The 10,648-nt window shown below is 47.0% G+C and overlaps 2 non-coding genes across 2 annotated transcripts; both read left to right on the top strand.

The window, feature by feature from the left end:
- The first annotated feature begins 8,038 nt into the window (after window positions 1-8,038).
- LOC119923514 lies at window positions 8,039-8,176 on the top strand. The gene has a single exon (XR_005448873.1). It is a non-coding gene; the product is annotated as a small nucleolar RNA SNORA7 (small nucleolar RNA).
- A 1,189-nt stretch (window positions 8,177-9,365) lies between these two features.
- On the top strand, window positions 9,366-9,503 carry LOC119924360. The gene has a single exon (XR_005449112.1). It is a non-coding gene; the product is annotated as a small nucleolar RNA SNORA7 (small nucleolar RNA).
- Window positions 9,504-10,648: the final 1,145 nt, after the last annotated feature.

Below are 10,648 nucleotides of genomic sequence, written 5' to 3'. Positions count from 1 at the left end.
TGGCAGATGTGCAGAGGGAGGGCATTCCAGGCCGGGGGGAGGACATGGGCCAGAGGTCAACGGTGGGACAGGCGAGAACAAGGTACTGTGAGGAGATTAGCAGCAGAGGAGCAGAGGGTGAGGGCTGGGCTGTAGAAGGAGAGAAGGGAGGTGAGGTAGGAGTGGGTGAGGTGATGGACAGCCTTGAAGTCGAGAGTGAGGAGTTTTTGCTTGATGCATAGGTTGACTGGTAGCCACTGCAGATTTTTGAGGAGGGGAGTAACATGCCCAGAGCGTTTCTGCCACAAGATGATCTGGGCAGTAGCATAAAGTATAGGCTGAAGTGGGGAGAGACAGGAGGATGGGAGATCAGAGAGGAGGCTGATGTAGTACATCAGTCCAGGGAGAGAGGTGATGTGATTGGAGGGGGGGGGCAGTATCCCCTCACTGGACGTGAAGAGCTGGCGAGGATGAGGACGGTATGGGATACACAGGGCCAGCAGGCTGTTCTGTCACATCTGATAACTGCTCTAGCTCGTTCGTTGAGGTTGTGCAAGTCAGAATATTTCTGTCTCTTCACTGGGGCTTAAATGATACAGAATCTCCCTGAATCTCAGCCCCGGAGCCACTGCCAAGATAATAAGATGAGTTGGGGAAATGCATCTTGGTGGCCATGAGGTAAACAAATCTGGGACTTCCGCTTCCCCAAGGCCTCAATTCCACATGAATTTCTGCTTCCAGCTGTGTCCCCCGACCAACACACACCTATGGCATGAGCTCTCTAGGCTGATAGTTTTGAATAAAAACTATGAAATTAGGCCATTTGACTGCAAAACCTTCCCCAAAAGATGGCCTTGGGCAAGTCACTTCGCTTCTCTGTGCCTCAGTTACCTCATCTATAAAATGGGGATTAAAACTGTGAGCCCCATGTAGGACACCAACTGTGTCCAAATTGATTAGCTTGGATCTACCCCAGCACTTACAACAATACCTACCACATAATAAGTGTTTAACAAATGCCACAAAAAAAGAAACCTTATTTGACCAAGCTTATAGCACTGGACCATTTCTGGTCACTTTTGAGGTCAAGGGCCCAGATTCTTGCACAAGGGCTGAGCATCCACTTCAGCCAGAGTAGGGAGTATTTTGGGGCTGCACTCTAGTGCCCCCTGAAATTGTCTCAGGAGTTTGCTGTCACCATTTTTGGAATCTTCAATATGGCATCCCCAAAAGACCCAGGAGACTTTCGGCACCAGTCCTGCACCCTAAGAGTGGATTGAAGAAGCATTCCCTCCCAGAACAGATGGTCATCCTGTGCTAGATCCCTGCACATAGATTGCTCCAGTGCAGCATGGCTCAGTGGAAAGAGCACGGGCTTTGGAGTCAGAGGTCATGGGTTCAAATCCCAGCTCTGCCAACTGTCAGCTGTGTGGCTTTGGGCAAGTCACTTAACTTCTCTGGGCCTCAGTTCCCTCATCTGTAAAATGGGGATTAAAACTGTGAGCCCCCCATGGGACAACCTGATCACTTGTAACCTCACCAGTGCTTAGAACAGTGCTTTGCACATAGTAAGCGCTTAACAAATACCATTATTATTATTATTATTGGGTATAAACTGATGGTTAGTATCTGTCAGTGACATGTCTCAACAGCAGCAGCAGTTGCAAAAAAGAATTGTAAGTTATTTTTTCCCGATCTGGAAATGTGCTGCTTTCTAAGTTATACCCAGGGGTTGCTGTCCCACCTCCCTGCTCCCAGTCCATCCCACTGCTCTGTTCCTCTGGTATCAAGCTCCCTGCTCCCAGTCCATCCCACTGCTCTATTCCTCTGGGATCAAGCTGCCCAAAGGGCTTTCCCTGCTAATATCTTCCTGGCCTGCCTTCGTCCTTCCTGGCGCTCACCAGTTTCATGCTTCTCTCTGTATTTGGAAGCCTGGCAAGGACTCTATCTCCTCCTGATCCCAGAATTCCTCTTCACCATTCCCTAGCCCCCTCCTCCTGCCCTATTCCCTCCCTTTAATTCACTGTGCTCCCACTGAAGTCACCAGGTGATTGACACCCCACATAATAACAATAATAACGATAGCTGTGGTATGTGTTAAGTGCCTACTAGGTACCAAGCACTGTACCAAGTGCTGTAGTAGATGCAAGATAGTCAGGTTGGACACAGCTTTCCTGACCCGGGAAGAATCCTGAAGAGTGAGCAGTTTCTCTGTTCTAGAAAATTTTCCCCCAGCGTGGCTCAGTGGAAAGAGCATGGGCTTTGGAGTCAGAGGTCATGGGTTCAAACCCCAGCTCCGCCAATTGTCAGCTGTGTGACTTTGGGCAAGTCACTTCACTTCTCTGGGCCTCAGTTACCTCATCTGTAAAATGGGGATAAAGACTGTGAGCCCCCTGTGGGACAACCTGATCACCTTGTAATCTCCCCAGTGCTTTGCGCATAGTAAGCGCTTAATAAATGCCATTATTATTAGTATTAGTATTAGTATTATTATATGAGGAAGTAATAATAATACTAATAATAATGATAATTGTGGCATTTGTTGTGTGCTTACTATGTGCCAGGCACTGTTCTAAGTGCTGGGGTGTATACAAGCTAATTGGGTTGGACAGAGTCCCTGTTCCACATAGGGGGGCTCACAGTCTCAATCCCCGCTTTACAGATGAAGCAACTGAGGCACAGAGAAGTGAAACGACTTGCCCCAGGTCACACAGCAGACAAGTGGCAGAGCCTGGATTAGAACCCAGGTCCTTCTGACTCCCAGGCACTTCCTCGATCCATTAGGCCATGCTGCTTCCACTCTACATCAATCTCTGTGCTAAGAGCTGGGGTAGACATGATATGATCAGATTAGACACAATCTCTGTCCCACATGGATCTCACAGTATAAAGGCGAGGAAGAAGAGCTATCTAACCCTTATTTTACAGTTAAGGAAACAGAGGCACAGAGAGATCAAGTGACTAGCTCAAACTCACACAGGAGGTAACTGGCACAGCTAGAATTAGAAACTAAATCTCCTGACCCCGAGGCCAGTGCTCTGTCTACTAAGCCATGCTGCTTCTCTTGCCTGTTGGGTCATCAGAAGCTGGGTCATTCATTCATTCATTCAATCATACTTATTGAGCACTTACTGTGTGCAGAGCACTGTAATAAGCACTTGGGAAGTACAAGTTCGCAACATATCATCAATCGTATTTATTGAGCGCTTACTGTGTGCAGAGCACTGTACTAAGTGCTTGGGAAGTACAAGTTGGCAACAATGGGCTCACGGTCTAGAAGGGGGAGACAGACAACAAAACAAAACATGTGGACAGGTGTCAAGTCATCAGAACAAATAGAATTAAAGCTAGATGCACATCATTAACAAAATAAATAGAATAGTAAATATGTACAAGTAAAATAGAGTAATAGATCTGCACAAACATATATACAGGTGCTGTGGGGAGGGGAAGGAGGTAGGGCGGGGGGGATGGGTAGGAGGAGAGGAAGGCGGGGGCTCAGTCTGGGAAGGCCTCTTGGAGGAGGTGAGCTCTCAGTAGGGCTTTGAAGGGAGGAAGAGAGCTAGCTTGGTGGTTGTGTGGAGGGAGGGCATTCCAGGCCTGGAGGAGGATGTGTGCTGGGGGTCAACAACGGGACAGGCAAGAAGGAGGTACAGTGAGGAGGTTAGGGTCATCAGAATTCAGATGTAAATATAAAATAAACAAATATCGACTCCACTGATCCTTGAATTGAAAGGGAATGTCTCCCACTCAGCCTTTGCAGGGCCCAATCCCTCCAGCCAGAACAGGGCAGAAACTTAGAATCGAAAGTGATTTTGGCAATGTGGATGGAACAGAAAAAACAGCCGGGATCCAGGAGGCTTCGTTTAAGAGCTCTTTAAAGGACAGCTTAGAACCAAAGGCTATTTCATTTTCAACTCATGCCTCCTCTTGCTCAGAGGGGCTCCAGTGAGAATCGGAAGCAGCGTGGCTCAGTGGAAAGAGCACGGGCTTTGGAGTCAGGGATCACGGGTTCAAATCCCGGCTCCGCCAATTGTCAGCTGTGTGACTTTGGGAAAGCCACTTAACTTCTCTGGACCTCAGTTCCCTCATCTGTAAAATGGGGATTAAGACGATGAGCCTGCCATGGGACAACCTGATCACCTTGTAACCTCCCCAGCACTTAGAACAGTGCTTTGAACATAGTGAGCACTTAATAAATGCCATCATTATTATTATTATTAATCGGGTGAAAGCCACCCACTGGGCCACCCTCTGACTCAAGGGGAGAGTCCACCTGTATGTGTGTCCAGCAGACTTGTGCCTATGTACCACCTTCAAGGCGGTGTGAGCATGGATGGAGCATGGTACAGTGATTCCTCTCTCCCATCTCCCACCATAATGGGAAACCCATAATCTACTTGAAGCTCCTGAAGACACCATGCCTCCTACTCACTCATTGTCACTCTTTCCTCCTCTCCCAGAAGCTGAACAACAACCAGCTGCATCCATTAATTCATTCAATTGTATTTATTGAGCACTTACTGTGTGCAGAGCACTGTACTAAGTGCTTGGGAAGTGCAAGTCGGCAACTTATAGAGACAGTCCCTACCCAACAACGGGCTCACAGTCTAGAAGGGGGAGGCAGACAAAAAAAACAAAACAAAACATGTGTACAGGTGTCAAGTTGTAAGAACAAATAGAATTAAAGCTAGATGCACATCATTAGCAAAATAAATAGAATAGTAAATATGTACAAGTAAAACAGAGTAATAAATCTGTACAAATATATACAAGTGCTGTGGGGAAGGGAAGGAGGTAGGGAGGGGGAGGATGGGGAGGAGGAGAGGAAAAAGGGGGCTCAGTCTGGGAAGGCCTCCTGGAGGAGGTGAGCTCTCAGAAGGGCTTTGAAGGGAAGAAGAGAGCTATCTTGGCAGATGTGTGGAGGGAGGGCATTCCAGGCCAGGGGAAGGATGTGGGCCGGGGGTCGACGGTGGGACAGGTGAGAATGAGGTACAGTGAGGTGGTTAGTGGCAGAGGAGTGGAGGGTGCAGGCTGGGCTGTAGAAGGAGAGAAGGGAGCTGAGGTAGGAGGGGGTGAGGTGATGGACAGCCTTGAAGCCGAGAGTGAAGAGTTTTTGCCTGACTCGTAGGTTGACAGGCAGCCAATGGAGATTTTTGAGGAGGAGAGTAACATGCCCAGAGCCTTTCTGCACAAAGATAATCAGGGCAGCAGCGTGAAATATAGCCTGAAATGGGGAGAGACAGGAGGATGGGAGATCAGAGAGGAGGCTGATGCAGCATTCCAGTCGGGATAGGATGAGAGATTGAACCAGCAAGGTAGCAGTTTGGATGGAGAGGAAAGGGCGGATCTTGGCGGTGTTGTGGAGGTGAGACCAGCAGGTTTTGGTGACATATTGGATGCATGGGGTGAATGAGAGAGTGGAGTCGAGGATGATGCCAAGGTTCATTCATTCATTCAATCATACTTTTTTGAGCGCTTACTGTGTGCAGAGCACTTTACTAAGCTCTTGGGAAGTACAAGTTGGCGACATATAGAGATAGTCCCTACCCAACAACGGGCTCACAGTCTAGAAGGGGGAGACAAACAACAAAACAAAACATGTGGACAGGTGTCAAGTCATCAGAATAAATAGAATTAAAGCTAAATGCACATAATTAACAAAATAAATAGAATAGTAAATATGTACAAGTAAAATAAATAGAGTAATAAATCTGTACAAACATATATATATAGGTACTGTGGGGAGGGGAAGGAGGTAGGGTGGGGGGGATGGGGAGGAGGAGAGAAAAAAGGGGGCTCAGTCTGGGTAGCGGGCTTGTGAGATGGGAAGGATGGTAGTGCCGTCTACAGTGATGGGAAATTCAGGGAGTGGGCAGGGTTTGGGAGGGAGGATAAGGAGTTCAGTCTTGGATATATTGAGCTGCAGCCTTTTGGCCACTCCCTGATGTCCCTTCCATGCACAGAAGGGATGTTGTAGAGGGAGAAAGCTAGGATGGCTGAGCTGACAGATAGCAGGTTTGTGGGCTTGGACCAGGATAGTGGGCATATGAGTGGAAGGAAAGGAGAAGATGAGGGAGATTTTGTGAAGGAAAACCCAGCAGGATTTAGTAACAGATTGATTGTGAAGGGGAAAACACGACAAGGAGTTCAAGCAATTGATCAGCGATGTTTATTGAACTTTTACTGTGTGCAGACCGCTGAACTAACCACTTGGGGAAGTACAATACAGTAGAGTTGTAAGATATGCTCTCTGTCCCCCAGGAGCTTAAAACGATGGTAAGGAGGTTCTATTTGGTGTGGAGTCACTGGAAGATTTTGAGGAGTGAATGTGCACAAAAATATTTTTTTAGAAAAATGACCCAGGCAGCAGAATGAAGTATGGACTGGATGGGGGAGAGGTTGAAGGTAAGGTGATCAGCCATGCTTTGCACACAGTAAGTGTTCAATAAATACGATTGAATAAATGAATGAGGCTGATGCAGTGTAATAATAATAATAATGATGATGGTATTTGTTAAGTGCTTACTATGTGCAAAGCACTGTTCTAAGTGCTGCGGGGATACAAGGTGATCAGGTTGTCCCACATGGGGCTCACAGTCTTAATCCCCATTTTACAGCTGAGGCACAGAGAAGTTACATAATAATAATAATAATAATAATGGCATTTATTAAGCACTTACTATGTGCAAAACACTGTTGTAAGCGCTGGGGAGGTTACAAGGTAATCAGGTTGTCCCACGGGGGGCTCACAGTTTTAATCCCCATTTTACAGATGAGAGTACTGAGGCCTAGAGAAGTGATGCGACTTGCCCAAAGCCACACAGCTGACTAGTGGTGGAGCCGGAATTTGAACCCATGACCTCTGACTCCAAAGCCCGGGCTCTTTCCACTGAGCCATGCTGCTTCTCATATGAGAGGTGGGATAATATAAGTGCTTGGACCAGAGTGGTAGTAGTTTGGATGGAGAGGAAGAGGTTGATTCTAGAGATGCTGTGGAGGTAGAGCTAATGGGATTTGGTGATGGACTTAATAGGCAGGGTAAATGAGAAGTAAATGAGAAGTAAATTTCTAGACTGTGAGCCCGCTGTTGGGTAGGGACCATCTCTATATGTTGCCAACTTGTACTTCCCAAGTGCTTAGTACAGTGCTCTGCACACAGTAAACGCTCAATAAATACAATTGAATGAATGAATGAATGAAAAAGTGAGTCAAGAATAAAGCTAAGGTTATGACCTTGTGAGTCAGAGAGGATAGTGGTGCTGTCAGTAATGAAGGGAAAGTTTCAGGAAGGCGAGGGGTTTCAGTGGGAAGATGAAGAGTTCTGTTCAGGCCATGCTAAGTTTGAGGTGATGGAGGGCAATCAAGTAAAAATAAAGGAATGTGAGGCTGCATAGAAGGAGAGAGGTTGGGACTGGAGAGGTAGATTTGAGTGTAGAGATGATAGCTGAAGTGGGGGGAATAAATGAATTCTCCAAGGTGGTGGATATAGATGGAAACTAGAAGGGTCCCAAAACTGAGTTGAAGATAACACTCTGAATTTCTGGAAGAAAATTCTGGAGGATGGCAGTGATATTGACTGTGTCGGCAAAAGTTAGGGTAGGAATGGCTTTAGGAGAGAAGACAAGGACTTCTCCCCTGCCTTACCCATCTAGAAACACTAGAACAAAAGAGGAAATGATCTTCCCTATCAACAATTCCATTCTGAAAAATGAATAAAGAAAATTACACTAATCAGGGTTACTCTTTCTGGGAATGCATTTGAAAGGGGCACAAAACACAAGACAGCAAGAGGCTCTACAATTATACTATGGTTTTCGATGGTCTCTAGAACCTTTCAGAAAAGGAGTCCAGCACTTTATGCTCTGCTCCCCCATACAGGTGCTGTGGGATGCTGGAAAAATCATTTGACTGTTCTGGGCTAAAGTTTCCCCAGCTAACAATTGGAGAAAATACCCAACCTTGCCCATTTCACAAGGCACCTGAGAGGTCTGAGGCAAGAAGGTTGCTGTTGTCCTATGAGAGTCTTAGACGAGAGGTTCAGCTTAAGTCATTTTTCCCCCTCTCAGGATGGCACCTGGAGAGTTTCCAGTACTCTACCAGTCTCGGCTACAGGAAAGAGAGTCAAGCAGATACATACCCATTCCATTCCTAGCTTGGGCAGTGGCTAGTGAGTGGAACGTCATCTGCTAGAAGTCAAAACTCACCTGTGTTGGGCAGTAACAGCATGGGAAAGAGGCAAGGGCAGAGACTCTAGCTTACTGCGCGGAAGGTGGCAATGGTAAACCACTTCTGTATTTTTACCAAGAAAACTCTGGTTACACTGACATAATGATTGCAGATGGAGAGTGGGGAATTCTGGGAGAGATGTGTCCATGGAGTCACTATGGGTCAGAATCGACTCAACAGCATAAGCCAAGTTATTTTTAACCTTTACCTTAAGGGGGCTTTTAAGCTTGAGGAACATATCAATCTCCAACCAAGTTCTATCATCTCAGATTATTACCAAGTTTCTTTACCTGAAGATCCACTCACTTTAAACTATGGAACTATCAAAACTCACCTTGAAGAGACCCATGACCCATTCCAACTGAGATTCTGTCTCCAGCAGGGGCACCTCAGGGACCCCCATCCCCATGACTAAAGACTCTCCCACACCCCTGCTCTCCCTCCTCCATCCTTAATTTTCCCTTCAGGGATCCAGCCTGGACCCCTCATCCATGGAGCTAATCAAACCCCTCTCGATTGGCTGATACTCTGCAGCCCATCTTTCTGTAACATGAATTTCACGTACTCCCACCCTAATAATAACAATAATAATAATAATAATAATTATGGTATTTGTTAAGTACTTGCTATGTGCCAGGCACTGTACTAAGTGCTGGGGTAGATAAAAGTTGATCAGGTTGGATACAGTCTCTGCCTCATATGGGCCTCATAGGTAACAGGCACAGAGAAGTAAAGTGACTTGCCCACGGTCACACAGCAGACCAGTGACGGAGCCAGGTCCTTCTGATTCCCAGACCCATGCTCTTTAATAATGGCATTTATTAAACGTTTACTATGTGCAAAGCACTGTTCTAAGCACTGGGGAGAATACAAGGTGATCAAGTTGTCCCACGGGGGGCTCACAGTCTTAATCCCCAGTTTACAGATGAGGGAACTGAGGCCCAGAGAAGTTAAGTGACTTGCCCAAAGTCACACAGCTGACAATTGGTGGAGCCAGGATCTGAACCCATGACCTCTGACTCAAAATCCCAGGCTCTTTCCGCTGAGCCACGCTGCTTCTCAACCGCTCACGCTGCTCTGTCCGCTAGACCACACTACTTCTCTACCCCACCACTGTACTGGCAAATTCTGATTTTGGGGGACCTAGATCTCTGATTCCCCCCTCAGGGTCGCACCTGGAGAGTTTCCAGTCCTCTACCAGTCTTGGCTATGGGAGGGAGAGTAAAGCAGAGGCCTGTCCATTCCATTCCTAGCTTAGGCAATGGCTAGCGAGTGGAAGGCAATCTGCTAACAAGTCAAAACTCATCTGCGCTGGGCAGCAGTGGCGTGGGAGAGAGTCAAGGGCGGAGACTCAAGTTTACTGCGCAGAAGGAGGCAATGGTAAACCACTTCCGTATTTTTACCAAGGAAACTCTAAGGATGCACTACCAGAACGCTTGCAGATGGGAAGCGGTGTTCTGGGAGAGCTGTATCCATGGTGTCGCTACGGGTCGGAAACGACTCGAAGGCATAAGACAAGATGAGATCTCTGATAGGAAGCACTTGTCAGAGATCCAGATCCTCCGAAATCAGAATTCGTCAACGGTTTTCTCTAACCAAGCCCATCCTAACCCCAGAGCAGCTTCTTGGTTTCTGCAGACACCATACCCAGCCACCGCATAGCACAAAGAGGACCCTCATCACCAGAACAACCCCCCAGGCCCTGGTTAAGAGCAGAGTGGAAGAGGATAAAGTGGACAATTCCCAACCAGACAGATTTTGGCTTGTCAAAAGTAGCTCCCTCGTGTGGCTAAGAGCGAACAATTCAGTTTCTGGCAGAATCTTGCATTTCTACTGTTCTTTGATGATGACGACGATGATATTTGTTAAGCGCTTACTATGTGCAAAGCACTGTTCTAAGCGCTGGGGGGGATACAAGGTGATCAGGTTGTCCCACGTGGGGCTCACAGTCTTAATCCCCATTTTACAGACGAGGTAACTGAGGCACAGAGAAGTTAAGTGACTTGCCCGAGGTCACACAGCAGACATGTGGCAGAGCCGGGATTCAAACCCATGACCTCTGACTCCAAAGCCCGTGCTCTTTTCACTGACCCACACTACCTTATTCGTCTGTTTGAGTGTGCAGGTGGGGCTGAACAGACTCTCCTGAGACCAAGGCTATCTCATTCTCTGAGCTCTCAAATATTATCCTTTGCTGAAGTGAGGTAATAATAATAATAATAATAATAATAATAATAATAATAATAATAATAATGGCATTTATTAAGCGCTTACTATGTGCAAAGCACTGTTCTAAGCACTGGGGAGGTTACAAGGTGATCAGGTTGTCCCACGTGGGGCTCACAGTCTTCATCACCATTTTACAGATGAGGGAACTGAGGCCCAGAGAAGTTAAGTGACTGGCCCAAAGTCACCCAGCTGACAAGTGGCAGAGCCGGGA

The sequence above is a fragment of the Tachyglossus aculeatus genome, chromosome 2, assembly GCF_015852505.1.
Source record: "Tachyglossus aculeatus isolate mTacAcu1 chromosome 2, mTacAcu1.pri, whole genome shotgun sequence".
Classification (NCBI taxonomy): Eukaryota; Metazoa; Chordata; class Mammalia; order Monotremata; family Tachyglossidae; genus Tachyglossus; species Tachyglossus aculeatus.
Note: the sequence above shows the minus strand (reverse complement) of the source record. Positions and strands in the feature narration are given on the sequence as shown.